This window comes from Papio anubis, chromosome 16, assembly GCF_008728515.1.
Source record: "Papio anubis isolate 15944 chromosome 16, Panubis1.0, whole genome shotgun sequence".
Lineage (NCBI taxonomy): Eukaryota > Metazoa > Chordata > Mammalia > Primates > Cercopithecidae > Papio > Papio anubis.
Window position 1 is genome coordinate 6,152,142 of NC_044991.1, and position 22,444 is coordinate 6,174,585.

Below are 22,444 nucleotides of genomic sequence, written 5' to 3' on the forward strand. Positions count from 1 at the left end.
TGGTGAAACCCCATCTCTACTAAAAATACAAAAATTAGCTGGGTGTGGTGGTGGGCGCCTGTAATCCCAGCTACTTGAGAGGCTGAGACAGGAGAATCACTTGAACCTGGGATACAGAAGTTGCAGTGAACTGAGATTGCACCACTGCACTCCAGCCTGGGTGAAAAAAAATGTAAGTCAAGAAAGAAGGAACCTCGGCCAGGTGCAGTGGCTGATGGCTGTTATCCCAGTACTCTGGGAGGCCAAGGTGGATAGATCACCTGAGGTCAGGAGTTCGAGACCAGCGTGATCAACATGGAGAAACCCGTCTCTACTAAAAATACAAAATTAGCCAGGCATGGTGGCGCATGCCTGTAATCCGAGCTACTCGGGAGGCTGAGGCGGGAGAATCGCTTGAACCCTGGAGGCGGAGGTTGTGGTGAGCTGAGATAGCACTATTGCACTCCAGCCTGGGCAACAAGAGTGAAGCAAACAAACAAACAAAAAATAAAAAAAAGCAAGCAAGCAAGCAAGAAAGACAGAAAGAGTGAGCCTCATTTATATACTCATTTATATGCTCCTGTTAAACCAACATATATTGAATATATGTTGAATACATAAGTGAATGAGTAAAGGAATGAATGTCCCCTCATCCTGTGCCTTTCCACTAATTTCCAATAGTCTGCGCTTTCCTGCTATAGCCTTTTACTTGGGAACTTAGGTCATTTCCATTTTTGCACTATTGCATATCCTGTTACAATCAATGGGCATTTTTGTAAAATCATGACTGTGTGTACCCCATGAATAAAGACGCTTAAAACAACAACTAAGATGAATGTTTTATGAGGGTTCTTGTCACAAGAGGCCCCCCATGTTCCAAAGCCCTGCTCTATTCCAGGCTCCAGGTACACTCTTTCTTCCTGCCTCATTTTGTCCTTGCCTTGCTTTCCTGCTCTGAGAATCAAAGAGGAGAATCTTTTATATGCAAACGACGTGGTTTCACCAATAAGATGTAGAAAGAGCTCCGCCAGGCCATGGGTTCTGCTATCTGAATTCCTGAGGTAAAGAAGAGTGGGCTCTGTTCAGCTCTTCTGAAACAAGAGCCAGCCAAGAGCAATTCTGAAATTGCTGCCCCTGGAAATTAAATCACTGTCTGTGGTGGAGATTAGTGAGTTGGTGATGAGCTTGGGTGTGGGGGCTGGCCTTCGGGTCGCGGCTCTGCCACTTGTGAGCTCGTGCAGCTGAGTGAGTCCCTTCAGCTCTCAGCATCTCCCATCTCCTCATCGGTAAAATCGGGCTAACGAGGGAAGCGGCTACAGAGGGCTGCTGAGAGCATCACATGAGAGGCTGTGAAGTGCCTGGCAGCTGGTGTTTGCACTAGAAACATTCTCCAACAGGCAGTCTCGGGGCTCCCGCCACTGTCTGAGGTCTGTAATAATGACACATTAGTCCTGAGAGCCTCTGCTCCCTGGGCTGCCCTCCTGGCCCCATGATCCCCCATATCCTACCTTCCTGTGGCCACCTGCTAAATCAGCCAGGTCCCTGGACCCTTGGGATTTAACCAAAAGGTCCTTAGAAGGGGTGACAGCTCCCAAAGATGTGACTTGGACACTGCACTTGCAGATGTAGCACTGCCAGGTGGCTATGACTGCCAGATGCCACATGGCATTCTTCTTCATTCATTCAACTATGTGCCTGTGTGGTTGGAGACCCTGGGGCCCGTCCATCCATGGAAGACACAAAGGACACCTGGACTACAGGGGTTGCCGCTGCCCGGGGTGCTGCAGGGAGCACGGGGCTACCAGGTGGCGGTTTGTCTCTGTGCTATACTTTCACATCATGTTCCTCTAATTATTTCCTTGAGTTAATTTACATTTATCATCGTTACAATTCGCTGTGTTGTGCTCCTAATTTGCAGAAATGCTTCAGCAGCTCAGAACTGATCCATTAACGCACAACGGTGTGATTAAGTCAGTGGAACGACGACGAGAACACAGAATGAGTTCGCAATCGTAAACCAAGTGAGAGGTGTCTGTGTTGGTCCTGGGAGGAGAACCTCCTGAAAGATGACTTTGCACAGGCAGCCCAAACACACAAGCATGAGTTAAAATACAGCAAGTCCCTATTTCTGAAAAATGGATTGCATCGTAGCAGTGAACTCACCCGTCAGACCTTGTACTTTGTTATCTGTTGTGAAGCTTTATCAAACAGCCTCCTGAAGCGGAGGAACGCTTCAACTCTTTTTCAAGGAAAGTGTGGGGATCTCTTGGGCAAGCAAATCGCATTTCAAGCACAAAACCAGGCGTGCCCATGCAAAATTGAGTAATTTCACGAATAAAGGCTGAAATGAGACAAAAGCAACATCAGTCAAAGTTGGTCGTTCTGTAGCCAAAGCAGAGGAGGTGAAGTGGCTGCTGAGGAGGCAATAAAAGCAACCCCCAAATTAATGCCAAATGTGATGCTCAGGGAGAAAACTAAAGGACCGGCAAAATCCTCTATCAAATGGCACTCTGGGATATATTGTGGAAGAGCAATTCCTGGACGTGTGCCTGCCAGCAGTCACTTCTCTTTACGCAGGAAAACCTGAGGCAAAGAGGGTGAATTGGGTCCTGGCAGGTTCGGTAGGAAGAGAGGGTGAATCAGGTCCTGGCAGGTTTGGTATGAAGCATGATGGTTTTGAGGAAAGTGATCGTGATCACGGCCAGCATTTTGTGAGTATGTGCTTGGCCCAGGAAGTGCTAAAAGCACTTTACAGCATTCAGCCACATTTCCTTCTATTTTATTTATGTATTTATTTAATACGGATACTTTTATTATTTAGATTTTATAACTGACAAGCCAAGGGACATGGAGGCAGGCTACCTTGCCCACCGTGACACAGCTAGCTAGCAGTGGAGAGGTGCATGCCCTGCCAACTAGCTCCATACACACACTTAACCACCGTGCCAAACAGCTTCTGGCCAAACCTGAGAGAGAAGTGACTTTTTCTTCCCTGACTTTTGAAAGCTCATGTTTCAGGAAAAGAGGTTTTTCACAGAGTTAAGTTATGAGGATGATAATTTTCTGGTAGCCATGGTGTGGACTGGAAAAGGCATGTTCCCGTTGGTTCTGACAATGTGTCACCATCTAATTCCCTGTAGGGGCAACCATCAAACCCGTGCTCTGGCTGGGCGTGGGGGCTCACGCCTGTAATCCCAGCACTTTGGGTGGATCACTTGAGATCAGGAGTTTGAGACCAGTTGGCCAACATAGTGAAATCTCGTCTGTACTAAAAATACAAAAATTAGCCTGGCGTGGTGGTGCATGCTTGTAATCCCAGCTACTTGGGAGGCCAAAACGGGAGGATTGCCTGGGTGACAGAGTGAGACTCTGCCTTAAAAAAAAAAAAAAAAAATCGGTGCCCTAACTTTGTCTCACATCAAAGGAATTAACTTGAATCACTGACAGCAGGACGAAGCACAGCTGCTGAGGCATCTGAATTCTCCCTGGGAGGTCATTGACAGCAGGCACCACATTCTCACGAAGAGATTTGAAACAAAACAGCACATAAGCCTCTGCTTCTTGACACGGATAAAGTGAGTGGATGTCTCTGCCAGATGCCCAGGGGCTCAAGGAGGATCCATTTAGTGTCTGTTTAGTACCAGGAAGGCCCCAGGTCCGTTGTTTCAGGCCAGGAAAGTCACAGATGCTTCAAAAAGACCAAATCATAGTGAGAACTGCTGGGAAAAGCAGCTGAGGATCAGACACCAGGGATCCCATCCACGAGCTGCAACCAAACGTGAACGATGTCCAGAGCTGAGCACAGTGAAAAAGCGGATGAGGAGCCTGTTTCCTGTCTTATCTTTCTCACAGCCTCCTCTCCAGCATTCGACTGAGTCTGGCAGTGGCAGAATCCGTTTTCTGCAAGAAATCTGTCAAAAGTGACTGTCTCTTGTCTGATCTCAGCCTGTCTTTTCCAGAAGGGGCCACCGTGTGCTGCCTGCCATTGTCAAAGGTCGGGAATTGTGAGATGGGATTTTCTAATTCAGTAGAAATGAGGAGTTGGAAAGAAAAGGAATCCACAACTCAATCTCTCTGGCCTTGGGACCATAGCCACCTTGATACACATTTAATCTCTCAAACTTACAGGAAACAGTCATGATTTATGACTTGATTTTCAGTATCACCTTCACTTCAATTGCTTTCAAAAATTGTGATGAATTGGCCGGGTGCAGTGGCTCATGCCTGTAATCCCAGCACTTTGGGAGGCCAAGGCGGGCGCATCACTTGAGGTCAGGCGTTCGAGGCCAGCCTGGCCAAAATGGTGAAACCCCGTCTTTACTAAAAATACAAAAAAATTAGCCGGGCATGGTGGCCCACGCCTGTAGTCCCAGCTATTTGGGAGGCCGAGGCAGGAGAATTGCTTGAACCGAGGAAGCAGAGGTTGCAGTGAGCCGAGATTGTGTCATTGTACTCCAGCCTGGGCAACAGAGCAAAACGTCTCAAAAAAAAAAAAAAAAAAAAATTGTGATGACTCTCTAGTGAAAACAATCCCCTAAACTGTCTGGGCTGGGGGATCTCCTGACTTTTCTCTGGACATGGAGTCTTCCCTTCAAGAGGTCACAGCCAGGCTGGTAGCCTCAGGGCAGGGCAGGATGTGGTCCCCACATCTGGTTCTTCGCCAGAGCTCTCCATCTCCATGGCTGGGACCACCACCCACTCAGCCGCTCTGTCTAGAGGTCGTACTTAACATTTTCCTCTTCCTCATCTTCTTTTCCTGCTTTATCACCGAATCTTGAGGACTTTGCTTCTTCACGGTATCCAGTCTGCCTGTCTCCCCACATCTTCATCACAGCCCCTGATCCCAGGCCCCATCTCCTGGCTGGACCATCCCAACAGCAACTTCTAGGACATGCTCTGAGTTCCCCCAGGACCACTGTCATTCAATGGCCTGGGCGGCTGCTTCAGAGCACGAATGGGCGCCCTCCCTTCTCTCCTCTCTTGCCCTTGCACCGCAGACCTCTCAGTCACAGCTCCTGCCCTGCCCTGAGCTGTGTAACTCACCGAATCCCACAGCAAGCCCACGAGGGAGGCAGCTCTGTGTGGGCCACCGGGGAAGCAGATGCTGGTACAGGTTGCAGTCCCAGGAAGCAGGGTGAGGCAGGCCAGGAGGGAAGCCCAGAGCGTGTTACTGCTGCAGGGGATACCCAGCCCCTCCGGGGCCCTACGGCTGTGTAGAAGGCACCTTGACGATAAGACGCAGAGCTGTTCTCCACTGACCCCAATCCCACGAGTTGAGGTTTGTCCCGAAGGGTGGTGACTCCCCTCCACGTCCAGGCTCCCCATAGGGGGAAGGCTGAGTAAGCTCCTGGCTTCAGAAAAAGCCTGAAAGCACAGAGGTGGGGACATTTTGAGGGCACTAGGGGCAGGGCATTGGCAGTGGCCTGGGTCCCGGCATTGGCGGTGCTCTGCTGAGCCTGCCAGGGTGAGCTGAGGGGGTGGCGTGGGGCCAAAACGGTCTCCTACACCAGAAGGTGGTGTCTCCATTTTGCAGATGTGGAAACAGAGGCACAGGGAGGCCAGTGGCTTGTTCAGGCTCATGCCATCGCTAAAGACCAACACCATCCATTTGGTTGGCAGCATCTCTGCAAGAGCTGGTCCCGCTCAGAAGTGCTGAAGAGGCCGGGCATGGTGGCTCCTACCTATAATCTCAGCACTTTGGGAGGCGGAGGCAGGCAAATCGCTTGAGCCCTGGAGTTCAAGACCAGCCTGGGCAACATAGTGAGACCTGATCTCTACAAAAACAAACAGATGAATAAATAAATAAATAAATAAATAAATAAATAAATAAATGTAAATAAATTAGCCAGGCAGGGTGGCACCCACCTGTCGTCTCAGCTACGTGGGAGGCTGAGGCAAGAGGATCATTTGAGCACGAGAAGTTGAGGCTGCAGTGAGCTATGATCTTGCCTCTGCACTCCAGCTTGGGTGACAGAGACCTTGTCTCTAAAAAAAAAAAGAAAGTTCTGAAGAATTCACACCCCTGGAACACCCCTCATCCAGCGAGTGCTGAGGGTGGAGGATAGACACTGCCAGGGGTCCCTGAGGCACCAGCTCTCAAGGGACTCCCAGAGTCCCCAGCTTTTGGGATGAATACAGAATAGAAGCACGCTTATCTGCAGCCGAGACATGGGCCCTCGACCATAGGAGACCCCACCCGCCCAATCACAGTCCCTGGCCCCTTTTGGCTCAGTCTTGTCCTTTTTGGTGTGGGACAAAGACCCAGGCAGCTGGCACTTTCAGCTCCTCTTCCATTCACTGTGTATGTCAGTAATAAACTGTCTCCAAGAGTGGTTTATTGTGTGCACACTGGCTGAATCTGACCGTCAGACCTCGGCTTTGTCCAGCCTGCTGTGAACTTTTGAAGAGGCCCAAACTAAGACAGCTTCTCATTTATTCCAACGTACACTAGAAAAAAATATAACTAGAACCACACACCCTAAGCTAAATCAAGCATTTCAGTTTCAGTGAATTTTGATTCGAAGGTGAGAGTCCTGACCAGGTGGCGCCATGGACACAGGACAAATGGAGAGGCGGGTCTTGAAGCTGCTGGCTGAGAAAGGCCCCTGAGCGTTGGCCTCTGGGCCACACGGGAGGTGGGCATGTTCCTGGGATACATCCCAGATGGCTCCTGGTGCTTCCATGACCAGATCCCAGATCTCCGTCCTCCAGGTACGGGGACGCCTCTCACCTTTTCTGGTTAAATGATCCTGAGTCACCGCGGTCCCCAGATTTGTAGGTTGCCCTGCCCTCATACGGTAGAACATACACATTGTCTTCCTTCCTTCCTTCCTTCCTTCCTTCCTTCCTTCCTTCCTTCCTTTCTCTCTCTCTCCTTTCTTTTCTTTTCTTTTCTTTTCTTTTTTCTTCTCTTTTCTTTCTTTTTGAGACAGGGTCTTAGTGTGTGGCCTAGGTTAGAGTGCAGTGGTGCAATCATGGCTCACTGCAGCCTCTACCTCTCAGGCTCCAGCCATCCTCCCACCTCAGCCTCCTGAGTAGCTAGGACCACCATGACCAATACTTTTTTTTTTTTTTGGTAGAGACAGGGTTTCCCTGTATTGCCCAGGCTGGTCTCAAACTCCTGGGCTCAAGCAATCCACCCGCCTTAGCCTCTCAAAGTGCTGGGATTACAGGCATGAGCCACTGCGCCCGGCCCACACCGTGTTTTCTTTCTCTCCGTCCCTCCACCCACTTGCAGCTTTCTTCCCAAATTAGATTCGTGGTGGCATACAAAATCCATTCCTCATCCCTAAGATGCCCCCAGGCATGGGAGGCAACACTAATTTGATAGTTTTCCAGGACACTAGCAAACACGACTATAATTCCAAGATTTAAAAAAAAAAAAACAACCTCAGTGACAAGTGCATACCTCCAACCACACAATTCCATCCCGATTGCTCAATTTCTTTTTGGTGATCATTATCAAGATTTGAGCCCACGATTTCTTCTGAATCCCACTTGGCCACTGCATGTAACATCACACTTTGCTTTCCAAACCCTGTTTGTGATCTGCCTGCCCCCGCACTCTCAGAACTGGCAGAATGGATCTGAGTGGCATTGAGGAATCCAGGGGGTTTGTATAGGAGCGAGAGTTTCATTTTCCCCTTAATTGAATTACTTATCACTGGAAGTTAAATGGCTCTTTCTGAAAAGCAGCCAGACACTTTAGACAGAGGGATGTTTGGCTCCTGAGTGATATTCCTTTTTAGCACATGAATTGGTCACCAAAACCTCTCCAAGCCTCAGAAATGCTAGACTCTATTCTGAGAGATTTGGCAATTTTACCTGCCTTTTAATGCATCGGCAGGTGTGTGACAAGCATGGGGCTTACGCACAAAATGAATTTTCGGCCTTTTTGTCTATTATTGTAGCTCAGGAATACACTCACAGAATTGGGAGACTATGGTTGGGATGGCCCAACATAAAATTCCAAGAAGTAATTGCAAAATTCACTTGGGGGTGGGGTGGAGGGAGTTGAGGCAGCACTCAAAGACAGAGGCACTCATCCTCCTGAACAACCAACACTGAAGTGCTTCAATAGGTCCATGTGACTGCTGTGATATTGTGATATAATTAGAAACGTATATTTTGGTCTTTGTCCCTGGCTGCGGGCCAGAGCTCTGAAAACCCTTGTAATCTTCTGAGTGACAGGGGTGCTAGGAAAACCTTTTGTTCTAACATTTGGTCTGCGACCCTGGTTCCTGACAGTGATTCTGAATCCCTTGGAATTTCTGGGGAGACAGAAACACCTTTTATTCTAATGAGGTGATGCTTGGTGGCTCCTGGGTGGGGGTTGAGGGCTAGAAAGACCCAGACATGATTAGAAGCCTGGAGCTTTCAGCTCCACCCACCACTCTCCAGGCAGGGGAGAGGGGCTGGAGACTGAGCTAATAACCGGACTTGCCTCCATGATGAAGCCTGAACTACAGGTGCAGAGAGCTTCCAGGTGGGTGAGCACATCCAGGTGCTGGGTGGTGCTGCACCCCAACTCCGGGGCGACAGAAGCTCCTGCTCTTGGGGCCTTCCCAGGCCTCGCCCTGTATGCCTCCTCCTCTGCTATTCACCTGCCCCCTTTATCGTCTCCTTTATAACAGACCAGGGAGCACAAGTGCAGCGTTTCCCTGAGATCTGAGTCCTGGCGAATTAATCGAAACCGAGGAGAGGGTCATGGGTGACTTAGTCAATTTAGAGCCAAGTTGAATGGAAATGTGGGTGACGTGGGGATTCAATACTTGCAACTGGTGTCTGAAGTGGGGGACAGTCTTGTGGGACTGGCCTTTACCTGGTGGGGTCTGCACTAATGCCAGGTACATAGTGTCAGAACTGAGTTAAATTGTGGAAAAACCAGCCAGTGTCCAGGGAGCTGCAGAATTGATTCGTTTGGAAACACATATTTGATGTCAGATGGGAAGTGGTGGTGAGACTATAGAAACTTTTTTTTTTTTTTGAGACGGGTGTTTCACTCTGTCACCTAGGCTGGAGTGAGGTGGCACGATCTTGGCTCACTGCAACCTCTGCCTCCTGTGTTCAAGCGATTCTCCTGCCTCAGCCTCCCGAGTAGTTGGGATTATAGGTGCCCACCACCATTCCTGGCTAATTTTTGTATTTTTAGTAGAGACAGGGTTTCACCACATTGGCCAGGCTGGTCTCGAACTCCTGACCTCAAGTGATCCACCTGCCTTGGCCTCCCAAAGTGCTGGGATTACAGGTGTGAGCCACTGCACCTGGCCTATTTTTAGTTTTTAATTGCCAATTAAGAGAGACAGGCTATGAGTATAAAGATGCTGACATAGATTAGATTATTGTTCCAGAATATTCACCCCCTGCCCCGCACCCCCATGGGGGATGGCACTTCTTCACCCCTTGGTGCTGGACCTGGACATGTGACCTACATCGGTTCCACAGTGGGTGGAGCCCAGTTGCCCACTTATTGGTGTGACTTGTTTTGGTCAAATGGAAATGAGTAGCTTTGCCACTGCAAAGACCTGAAATGCTCGGAAGAAGTGGCCTCACCACACTGCGCTTCTACCATCCATGAGAAGGTTGCCCCGAGGTAGCTGCTGCTTCTTTGGCTTGCAGCCGCAAACAAACACAGGTGGAGCACACCTGGATTCAACCTGCAGCTTAGAGTCAAGCCTGGCCCAGTCCTTGTTCACTGACCTCCAACTAACCACAGGCATGCGGGAGAGAAGACTTGATTATTGTTTGAAGCTGTTGAGTTTGGGGTGGTTTGTTAGGCAGCATCACTGACTATAGCTGACTGATACAAATGCCAACATGGTTTCAAACATAAGCCTCAAAGGTAAGGGGGTCTGGCTGCAGTGGCTCACGCCTGTAATCCCAGCACTTTGGGAGGCCAAGGCAGGTGGATCACTAGAGGTCAGGAGTTGGAGACCATCCTGGCCAACATGGTGAAACCCTGTCTCTACTAAAAATACAAAAACTGTCTGAGAGTGGTGGTGTGTGCCTGTAATCCCAGCTACTCAGGAGGCTGAGGCAGGAGAATCGCTTGAATTGGGAGGCAGAGGTTGCAGTGAGCCGAGATCGCGTCACTGCTCTCCAGCCTGGGCAACAGAGTGAAACTCCATCTCAAAAAAATAAAAAAAGATAAGGGGAACCCCCCTGTCCCCGGCCAAGTGCAGGCATCAACTCGTGACGAAGCTGCTGATGGCAGGGACAGCTCTGCAGATGCCCCATTTCCATGTGGACAGCGCCTCATTTCTCCAGGCAGCCTGCACTGACTGAAGAGAAACAAATGTTTGGCTTTACTACTTCACCATCTTGTCCCATGAAACCCAATTTTAAAGTCAAATTAGCTGTGCACACTTAGGTTTCAGTCCAAATGCTGTGGTGCTACCAACGTCCACAAATTAACTGAAGTGATGAGGTTGAGGGGACACCAAGTGGGCTGAGGTCACACCCTCTGGCCTATGCAGCTGGGTCACCCTTGTGTAGGATGACTTGCTCGTCCCACGTTTAAAACGGAAATTCCCCAATCCCAGGACCCCTCTTAGTTTTGGGGGGTGGGGTCCCTCTATGCCCATCTAGGCTTGGGACTGGCCAGGTCTTTGACAGCCACTGTAAGATGAATTCATTCATTTCAGAAACATTTACACTTTGAAAAATTTGTGTCTTAGGATTATGGAGACATTATTCCTGCAGTAAACAAGATAAAAATAGATGCAGACATTAGGATGGAAATTAGGCTGGTAAAGATGGTGTATGAAACACACACTATTTCTCACTCTCCCTCTTCAAACCCACTAGCATGACATTCAGTGGATTTTTACAGATGTTTATCCACAAGGACAAAGAGAACAGGACAGGAGACGATGGAAATAAGATTTGAGAAGCAGAAAGAGACACGCAGCACCTGACCCAGTAGCTCTGAGAAAGATGAATCAGAACAGGTGTGGGGGGAATCTGAGAAGCCCTGACTTACCCCACAGAATCCCCCGGAAGAGGGATGAAGGGTGCCTGGCTAAGACGCAGTTTGATCCTGATTCTTCTCCCTGGTGCCATGCTGGGGTGGTGCCCTCCTATACCCTGAAGCTTATGCTGGCAGAGGAAACGCAAATTTGGTTGTAGTAAAGAAAGCTTTATTCAAAAGGGCTATTGCAAGTGGGTGGAGGGGAACTATTGTAATAGAATGAGGTCTGCAAGCATCTCCGGAGTTAGACAAAAAGAACTTTTCTTTTCTAGAGAGGAGTAAGCAAAGCTAGAAAGAGCCAGGTGTAGGGAAATGGGATGAAAGAATGGTGCGTGGCCATGTGCAGTGGCTCATGCCTGTAGTCCTAGCACTTTGGGAGGCCGAGGTGGGCGGATCACTTGAGCTCAGGAGTGACCCGCCTGCCTTGGTCTCCCAAAGTGTGGGATTGATTACAGGCATGAGCCACTGCACCTGGTCACAATTTCTTGATTGTTAGTCAAATTGAACTTTTCTTTCCTCTTTTTTTTTTTTTTTTTTCCAGTCTGTTTGCTGGCCTTTTGGGTTTCCTCTTCTAAGAAGTAACTCTTCAGAGTCTTTCCTTAGTTTTCTATTGGATGTACTCCTGGTCATAATTTAAACAACGATCTTCTCTCATCTTGACTTTGGCGTGTCTTCATTTTGTGTTATTTGTGTGTGTGCATGCTTGCACATGAGGAATTGTTACACATTTCAATTAACTGAATTTCCCTAACTCTCTTGGTAGTTTGAGTTTTGGTGTCTTACTTAAGGGAGACTTCATAACCCTGAGACCAAATGATACTGTCCTATATTTGCTTCTAAAAGTTTTAGAATTTTGCTACTCATCTTTAGGTCTTTTACCCATGTGTTACTGATTTTTGCAAAATATATGGAAATAAATGTGTCGCATCTTCCAATACAGCAGGGGAAAGTGAAAAAAAAACCAATGAACTGGAAACTATACCTGAAAAAAGTATCTAGAACATGGCACGGTGGGACAAAGTGGCAGGAAATCTGAAAGAGGCATTGAGAGACATAGATAATAGACATGGAGCATAGACCGAGAAGGATGAGAAGAGTTAGCATCCCCTGTGTTCCAGAAGGGGATTAGGGAGTCCATGTGAGTGAGCAACATGGGAGATGTTTAGACAGATTTCCAGAATGAATGTGAGACACCAATCCTTGAAATCAGGAAATCCTATAAATTTCCAACAAAATAAATAAAAGAAATTCACACTTAGGTAAAGAATAACAGGGATGGAAGGAAGAGTGGGGGCGAGACAGAGAGAGAGAGAGAGAGAGAGAGAGATGTGGGGAAGGAGGGAGAGAGAAAAAAAAGGAGGAGGGGTAGGAGGGACCAATGGCTGGCTCTCAGTAGCAAAAATGGTAATCTGAAAATAGTGAAAAATATCTTCAATACGCATAAAGAAAATATCTATCTAGCAAAAATGACTTTCAAGAATGAACGTAAAGCTCAGCACTTTGGGAGGCTGAGGCAGGAGGATCACTTGAGACCTGGAGTTTAAGGTCAGCCCGGGCAATGAAGTGAGAGCTTGTCTCTATAAACAAAAAAGGCCACATGTGGTGGTTCATGCCTATAATCCCAGAACTTTGGGAAGCCAAGGCAGGAGGATCACTTGAGGCCAGGAGTTCGAGACTAGCCTGACCAACATGGCGAACCCCTGTCTGTACTAAAAATATAAAAAATTAGCCAAGCATGGTGGCAGGTGCTTGTAATCTAGTGACTCAGGAGGCTGAGGCACAAGAATTGCCTGAATCTGGAGGCGAAGGTTGCAGTGAGACAAGATTGTACCACTGTACTCCAGCCTTGGTGACAGAGTGAGACTGTGTCTTAAAAAAAAAAAAAAAAAAAAAAGAGAGAAAAAGAAAAAAATGAAAGTAAAAATAAAGACATCTTCAAATATTTAAAAATCTGCAGGAATTTGCCCCGAAAGATTGTCACTAGAAAGAATTCTAAAGAAAAGTCAGATAAATAAGGAAGAATGATGAGCAAAAACAGTGCTCAATATGTGAGTAAATCAAGACAAAACTGATTACATAGAAAACCAACATTTTGTGGGGTTTTAAAAGATACGTGTTTACCTTATTCATCGATATTACACAGCAGGAAAAGACTGATCAGAGTTTGAGTGTTTAAGGTTCTTGTGTTATTTAGAAAAAGTTAAAGATTGTGATGAATCTCAGAATTCCTTACTAAAATTACTAGGGCAACCACTAAAGGAATAAAAGTAGAAGCTATAACTTCCAAATTAATAGAGGGAGATACTGGAATGAGGAAAAGGAATTTAATCCAACAGGAGTTAAGGAAGGTTAGAAAAAACAAAATTGGTAGCACAATTTGAAAGCATGTAATGCGTTGGTGGAAATGAATCCAAATAAAACTATAACTACAATAAATATAAATGAAGTAAACTTGTAAAACTCTACAGTTAAAGATTGTCATACTGAAATTAAAAAAAAAGAGTTTGAAACCAGCCTGGTCAACATGGTGATGGTGAAACCCCATCTCTACTAAAAATACAAAAATTAGCCAGACGTGGTGGCATGTGCCTGTAATCCCAGCTACTTGGGAGGCTGAGGCAGGAGAATTGCTTGAACCCAGGAGGTGGAGGTTGCAGTGAGCCAATATTGCGCCATTGTACCCCAGCTCTTGGCAACAGAGCAAGACTCTGTCACAGAAAAAAAAAAAAAAATCTATCTATAGGGTATTAACAATAGACACACCTAAAACATAAAGGCATAGAAAAATTGAATGCCACTTACTAAAAGAAAGTTATAGCTATATTAATATCAGACCAATTGACTTTAATGTAAACCACTTGACCAGAGACTAAAAGTGCTGCTCATAATGAACAGTTCAATTAACTAGGCGTCTGTAACAATTAAAATTTTGTATGTGTCTAATAATATAAATAAAAATACAAAAAGCAAAAATTGATAGAATTACAGAGAGATAAATTCACTACCATGTGGGGAAGTTTTAGTATACCTCTCTCAGCCATTGATAGATTAGGAAGATAAAAATTTAGGAAAGATGAGAATATTAGAATAACAAAATAACTAAGCTCAAAAGGAAAACAAAAGACAAACTTAATCCTGGTAGAGGAGGAGCGCCTGCAGCAGCATCCTGATAAAAAGCAATGTTCTCACCACGTTAGGAGACCTGCAGAGCAGAGGTGTACTTGGCATTGGTTGAGGTGAACCTGTTATTCATATTTGCAGTCAAAGCATCTCTGATATTTTATCTGCTATTTTAACAGTAGAAGCTGTTACAAATGTTTACAATTTTTTTTTTTTTGAGATGGAGTCTTGCTCTGTCCACTAGGCATGTGGCGTGGTCTTGGTTCACTGCAACCTCCGCCTTCCTGGTTCAAGCAATTCTCTGCTTCAGCCTCCTGAGTAGCTGGGACTACAGGCACATGCCACCATGCCCAGCTAATTTTTGTATTTTTTAGTAGAGATGGAGTTTCACCATGTTGGCCAGGCTGGTCTTGAACTCCTGACCTCAGGTGATCTGCCCACCTGGGCCTCCCAAAATACTGGGATTACAGGCATGAGCCACTGCACCCAGCCTTACAAATATTTTTATATATACAGTTCTGGAAATTGGGCTACAAAAAACATTGTGACAAAGTTCATGCTGAGTACCAAAATAGACTTCAGCCTCCAAGGCATCCTGTCTTTGCTGCAGTCATTAATCAGACCCTCGAGATGTTGGAGCCCTTTGTACATCAACCTAATGTCCTTGAGAGGGACGCAACTTTTTGTAAATAAGTCCTCTAAATTTTTGTCGCACTGTTTTCAAATTTGTTGGAAGTCTTTAATCAATGTGTTCAATAAATGAGTGCCAAGAATTTTGAGCTTTGAAGCTCTAGTGAATTATAATTATCAGAAACAATCCTTGCCAATAGAGAAACATGGAAATTCATTCCTACAAAAGCAAGGGAGGAGATGAAGAAATTAAATGCTGAGAGCTCCAATGGTGTACGAGGTATAATTTTTAAATCCCATAATTGTTTTTGGAATAGCTCAACATGTGGGGAAGAAACTTTTGATGAGATTCTTAGTTTTAATTGGAAAAATTTATATTCAGTACTGGAATGGAAGGAAATCAAGAAGGTCTACTGTTTTGCAGCATCTAAATTTGATTAAACATTCGAAAGGATAATCAATTTTGCCAGAGGGGAGGGGATAAGTTTTGGCTTATAAAAATATTTGTTGATGAAAATTACCCTGGATGGAACCAACATGATTGAAATCTATGGAGATATTTGAGCTGGAATATTTACACATTTCAATTAAAAAAAAAACTCAGAATATCCTCCATTTAGTAGAGTTTTTTTCTGAGCTTACCTATTACCTCAGCACCTATAGGAAGAGGATTTTCTCAAGTAAAATATGGTCTCCAGAAAACAGTTAATTAATGTCCACAGATGTAATTTATAACAAAAGAATACAACTTTGAGTAAGACTCTAAGTGATTTTATCAAAGAAGTAAGAATAGTAAGACCATACTTAAGAAAAAAATGTTTTTAGGAAAATGCCAGTGGCATTTATAGGTCCACCACTATAACAATCTAATTTTTGTTTGTTTGTTTGTTTTTTTGAGATAGAATCTTGCTCTGTCGCCCAGGCTGGAGTGCAGTGGCGTGATCTCGGCTCACTGCAACCTCCGCCTCTCGGGTTCAAGCGATTCTCCTGCCTCAGCCTCCCGAGTAGCTGGGACTACAGGTGCCCGCCACCACGCCTGGCTAGTTTTTGTATTTTTAGTAGAGGTGGAGTTTCACCATATTGGCCAGGCTGGTCTCGAACTCCTGACCTTGTGATCCGCCCTCCTCAGCCTCCCAAAGTGCTGGGATTACAGGCATGAGCCACTGTGCCTGGCCAACAATCTAATTTGTCAGGCAATACATAATATTTCAGAAAATGCATTACTTTAATTATCTCTAGCAACTTGTTTTTCTCTCAAAAGCATCCTAGCTTGAATGGTAACCCTAACTTTCCTAAGACCTTGACATGGTCGGTCACCCCATCTCCTCCTGGAAGCCTTTCCTTGGCTTCTGAGGCTCAGCAGTTGCCTGGTTTTTCATCTGCCCCATTGGCCAATCCTCAACTGACATCTCTGGTAGCTCCTCCTCAACCCCTAGGCCTCTAAACCATGGCCTGCACAATTTTCAGCCTTCTTCTTTTTCCTGTTTACACTCTCTGCCAAGGTGATCACAGGATTGGGCTTTAAATACCGGTTATTAGTGATTCTCCAAAGGACCTCTTTCCAGAACTCCAGAATCCCATATTCCAGAGCCAGCCTGATACCATTCCATTGGGAGAATTTGTTTATTAAATTTTTTATTTCCATAGGTAATTGGGGAACAGGTGGTGTTTGGTTACATGAGGAAGTTCTTTAGTGTTGATTTGTGGGATTTTGGTGCACCCGTCACCCAAACAGTATATACTGCACCCAATTTGTAGTCTTTTATCCCTCACCCCCCCCACCCTTTTCCCCTGAGTCCCCAAAGTCCATTGTGTCATTCTTATGCCTTTACATCCTCATAGCTTAGCTCCCACTCCAAGCTCAACCATCTGTGATCTTCTCCTCACCAAGCCTATTTGTCTCACCTTTGTTGCTGCTTCAGTTGATGCCTCCACTTTTATAGAACCTGGGGGCAGTCTTAAGTCCTTGCTGTTTCTCACACTTCACATCCGGCCCATCAGCAAGTCCTGTTGGCTCTGCATTCAAAATATAGCAATAAAAATGGGGACTTAACGAATTACAAATAGGGGTAGTTTGTTACGCAGCGATGGCTAACTAATACAGCCTGGATTTAATGAATGTGGACACTTTAATATTGGACTCCTATCTTTCTCCAGTTCTGGAAAAGTTTTCAGCTATTTTATCTTATCAGATATTGTTTCTCTTCCTTCTTTGTTCTTTTCTATCCTTCAAGTGTTTTACCTTTTTCATATTTTTCAAAATATCTGCCTCTTTGCTGCCTTCTGGAGGAGTTATTCAGTACTTCCTTCTAATTCATGATTTATTTAGCTGTGTCCAGCCTAAATTTTACACTCTCTATTAAGTATTTACTTCAGTTATTTTCTTATTTTCTTTTTTTGTTTGTTTTTTTAGATGAGGTCTTGCTCTATTGCCCACAGGGCTGGAATGCAGTGGTATGATCACAGCTCACTGCAGCCTTGACCTCCTGGGCTCAAGCAATCCTCCTACCTCAGACTCTTTTTTTTTTTTTTTTTTTTTTTTTTGAGACGGAGTCTTGCTCTGTCACCCAGGCTGGAGTGCAGTGGCCGGATCTCAGCTCACTGCAAGCTCCGCCTCCCAGGTTTACACCATTCTCCTGTCTCAGCCTCCCGAGTAGCTGGGACTACAGGCGCCCGCCACCTCGCCCGGCTAGTTTTTTTTTTTTTTGTATTTTTAGTAGAGACGGGGTTTCACCGTGTTAGCCAGGATGGTCTCGATCTCCTGACCTCGTGATCCGCCCGTCTCGGCCTCCCAAAGTGCTGGGATTACAGGCTTGAGCCACCGCGCCCGGCCCTACCTCAGACTCTTGAGTATCTGTGTCTACTGGCATGTGCCACTGGACCCAGCTAATTTTCTAAATTTTTGTAGGGACAGGGTCTCCCTATGTTGCCCAGGCTGGTCTCAAACTCCTGAGCTCAAGTAATCCTCCCACCTCAGCCTCCCACAGTGCTGGAATTACAGGCGTGAGCCACCATACCCAGCCACATTTTATTTCTTAAACTTTTTTTTGGTTTCAAGATTATTGTAGGTTCACATGCAGTTGTTGAGAAATAATATAGGAAGATCCATCATACCCTTTACTCAATTTCCCCTGGTTGTTACATCTTGCAAAATTATAGTGCAATATCACAGCCAGGATCTTGACATTGATGTAGTCATGACACCAGAAAGGCTGTCTGTTGCTCTTGTAGAGTCACACCCACTTTTCCTCTGCCCCAACCCCCTCCTTAAGGCCTGGCAACCACTAATCTGTCATTTTGTAACTTCAAGAATGTTACATACAATACATCCATGTAAGGCACAGGTACATTTGCATCCTGGATCTAAAATTTTTAAAAGGGGAATCATATCTTTTGGGACTAGCATTTTATTGATTGATTGATTGAGACTGAGTCTCGCTCTGTCACCCAGGCTGGAGTGCAGTGGCACAATTTCAGCTCACTGCAACCTCTGTCTCCTGGGTTCAAGTGATTCTCCTGCCTCAGCCTCTCGAATAACTGGGATTACAGGCATGTGCCATCATATCCGGCTAATTGTTGTATTTTTAGTAGAGACGGGGTTTCGCCACATTGGCCTGGCTGGTCTCGAACTCCTGACCTCAGGTGATCCGCCCACCTCAGCCTCCCAAAGTGCTGGGATTACAGGTGTCAGCCACTGCACCCGGCTGGGATTGACAGTTTTCACTCAGCATAATTCTCTACAAACTCATCTCATTTGTTGCCTGTATAAAAAGTTTGTTCCTTCTTTTGTTGAGTAGTATTCCATGGTAATGTTATATCATAGTTTTTCTAATCATTAATGTCTAGGTTACTTGCAGGCTTGAGCCATGTAGTTGGTATAAACATTTGTGTACTGTTTTTGGTGTGAACATAATTTTCCGTTTCTCTGGGATAAATACCCAGGAGTGCAATTGCTGAGTTGTACGGTAGTTGCCCGCTTAGTTTTTGTTTGTGTTGTGTTTTGTTTTGTTTTAAGAAACTGCCAGACTGTTTTCCAGAGTGGCTGTACCACTTTGCATTCCCATTAGCAATGTATCCACGTTCTCTGCATCTTTGCCTGCTTTAGGGATTGTCACTATTTTTCATTTTAGCCATTCTTAGATGTGCATGGTGATATTTCACTATGATTTTAATTTTCGTTTTCCTAATAGCTAATGGTGTTAACTACCTTTCCATGGGCTCACTTGCCATTTGTATCTCTTCTTTGGTGAAATGCTAGTTCAACGTCTTTTGCTCATTTTATAATTGGATGTTTGTTACTTTACTGTGGAGTTTGAGAGTTCTTTATACATTCTAGATACTAGTCCTTTGAGGGACATCTGATTTGCAAAAATTTTTCTCTTAGTCTCTAGCTTGTATTTTCATCCTCTTTCACATAGCAGAAGTTTTAAATTGTGATAGAGTCCAATTTATTAATTTTTCCTTTTATGGATCTTGCTTTCGATATTAAGTCTAAAAATTCTTTGCCTCGCCCTACATCCTAAAGATTTCATCCCAGATATATAATTTATCCTGTAGATATAGTTTTATAGCTTTATGTTTTGCATTTGAGTCTGTGATCCATTTTGAGATAATTTTTATAAATGTGAGACTCAGATAGAAGTTCTTCTTTTTTAAACTTATGGATATTTAATTGCTCCAACACCATGTATTGAAAAGACTGTCTTCCTTTAATTGAATTGCTTTTGTAACTTTGTAAAAAATCACTTGGGCATATGTGTGTGAGTTTATTTCTGAGTTTTCTATTTCATTGATCTTTGCGTCAATCCCTCCATCAACATAACATAGTCTTGATTATTGTAGCTACGTAATGTCTTGAAATTGGATAGACTAATACCTCCCATTTTATTTTTCTTTTTAAAAATCATTTCACCTATTCCATTTCCTTTGCCTTTCCATATACATATTAGAATAATCTTCTCTATAGCTACACAAAGTCTTGCTTGGACTTTGGCAGATGTTACTTTAAACTTTCACATCCACTTGGAGGATTGGAGGATAACTGACTTTGTGTGTGTGTGTGTGTGTGTGTGTGTGTGTGTGAGACAGAGTCTCACTCTGTCACCCAGGCTGGAGTGCAGCAGCACGATCTTGGCACACTGCAAACTCTGCCTCCTGGGTTCAAGCGATTCTCCTGCCTCAGCTTCCCGAGTAGCTAGGACTACAGGCACCCACCACCATGCCCGGCTAATTTTTGTATTTTTAGTACAGGCGGGGCTTCACCATGTTGACCAGGCTGGTTTTGAACTCCTGACCTCAAGTGATCCACCCGCCTTGGCCTCCCAAAATGCTGGGATTACAGGTGTCAGCCACCTCGCTCGGCCCACTGACATCTTTACTATGTTGATCCTTCCCATCTGTCTTAGTCTGTTTGTGTTGCTATAAAGGAACACCCGAGGCTGGGTAGTGTATAAAGTAAAAAGGTTTGTTTGGCTCATGGTTCTGGCAGGCTGTACAAGAAGCATGACACTAGCATTTGCTTCTGGTGAGGGTCGCAGGCTGCTTCCACTCTTGGCAGAAGGTGAAGAAGGGCTGGCATGTGCAGATCACATGGTGAGAAGGAAAGCAAGAGAGAGTGGGGAGAGAGACGCCAGGCTCTTCTAACAACCAGTCCTTGTGGGAAGTAACGGTGGAACTCACCACTGTGAGAATGGCACCAAGCCACTCATGAGGGATCCACCCCCGGGGACCCAAACACCTCACATCAGGCCCCAACTCCAAAACCAGGATCAAATTTCAACAGGAGACTTGGCAGAGCCAAACAAATCATATCCAAACCATAGCGCCATCCATGACACACTGTGTTTCTATTTAGGTCTTCTGATTTCTTTCATCAGTTTTTTTTGTTGTTGTTTTCTGCATGTAAGTCCTGTACCTAGTTTGTTAGATTTACATCTGAGTGGTTTTTTTGAGTTATTGTAAATGATATTATGTTTTTTTTTTTTTTTTTTTTTAGAAATAGTCTCACTGTTGCCCAGCCTGGAGTGCAGTAACATTGATCTAGACTCACTGCAACCTCCACCTCCCAGGTTCAAGCAATGCCACCATACCTGGCTAATTTTTGTATTTTCAGTAGAGATGGGGTTTCACCATATTGGCCAGGCTGGCCTTGAACTCCTGACTTCAGGTGATCCACCTGCCTCGGCCTCCCAAAGTGCTGGGATTACAGGCATGAGCCACCGTGCCTGGCCGATGGTGCTGTATTTTTAACTTTTCTGTACATGTGTTCATTGCTAGTTTATATAAATACAATGGATTTTTGCATGTTCATATTGTATTCTGCAACCTTGCTGAACTTATTAGTTGTAGGAAGTTTTTATGTTTGTTTGTTGTATAGATTCCTTGGGATTTTCTACATACACAATTATGCCTCTGAAAATAGGGACAGTTTATTTCTTATTTTCAATCTGTATATATTTTATTTCCTTTTCTTGCCTTATTGCATTGGCTACAACTGCCAGTACTATGTTGAATGAGAATAGTGGGAGTGGACATCATTAGCTGGTTTTCCATCTTAGGAGGAAAGCACTTTGTCTTTGGCTGTTAAGTATAATATCAGTTATAGGGTATTTATAGATACTTCCTATCAAGTTGAGGAAGTTCCCATTTATTCTCATTTTTATGTGAGTTTTGATCATAAATGGCCATTGAATTTTTTCAAAAATATAATTCACATACCATAACATTTTAAATAAACTTAGTAGTTTTTAGTATAGCCACAATGTTGTGCAGCCATTAATATTAATTCTAGAACAATTCATCACTCAAAAGAAACCCTATACTCATTAGCAGTCATTCTCCTTCCTTCCTTCTTCTCAGACCCTGGCAATCACTGCTCAACTTTCTGTCTCTATGGATTTGCCTATTCTGGACATTTTATATAAATAAAAATCATACAGTATGTGACTTTGTTTTGACTTCTTTCACTTAGCACAATGCTTTCAAGGTCCATTCATATTTTAGTATGTATTGGCATTTTATTCCTTTTATAGCTTGCTAATATTCCATTGTATGGTGATACCACATTTTATTGGTCCATTTATCAACTGATGGACATGTGGGTTGGTGCCTTTTCGTGGGAGGGGGAAGCTATTAGGAATAATGCTTGTATGAACATTTTTGTACAAATTTTTGTGTGGATATATGTTTCCAATGTACCTAAGCATACACCTAGGAGTGGTTTAACTTTTTGAGGAATTGCCAAATTATGTTTCATAGTAGCGGCACTATTTTACATTCCCACCAGCAATGCATGAGGTTTCCAATTTTTCAACACATTCACCAACATTTGTTATTGTCTGTCTTTTAGGTTATGGCAATATGGGGGTGGGGGTGTTAAGTGACATCTTATTGTGGTTTTGATTTATATTTCCTTGATGGCTTATGATATTGAGCATTTTTTCATGTGCTTATTGGTCATTCACATATCTTCTTTAGAGAAATGTCTATTTAACTCCTTTGCTCATTTTTATTAGGATATCTTTTTATTGTTGAGTTGTAGTAGTTCTTTACACACTCTGAATATTAGACTCTCATCAGATACGTAGTTTGCAAATATTTTCTTCCATTCTGTGGGTTGGTGTCTTTTGGTTTTCTTGATATGTTCTTTGAAACATAAAAGTTTTTTAAGAACAGAGTGTGGAGAAAAAGCCATATTGTACCAAGATCAGGTACCTGTGAAAAAGTACCTTTTTTGTTGTTATTTTT

General features: G+C 44.5%; 1 long non-coding RNA gene across 1 annotated transcript; it reads right to left on the reverse strand.

Moving 5' to 3' along the window:
* Window positions 1–655: 655 nt before the first annotated feature.
* Window positions 656–17,141, reverse strand: LOC108580772. The gene is made up of 3 exons (XR_002515410.2): window positions 16,604–17,141; window positions 2,143–2,320; window positions 656–1,035 (listed from the first exon to the last, which is right to left on the reverse strand). It is a non-coding gene; the product is annotated as an uncharacterized LOC108580772 (long non-coding RNA).
* Between the last annotated feature and the right edge of the window lie 5,303 nt (window positions 17,142–22,444).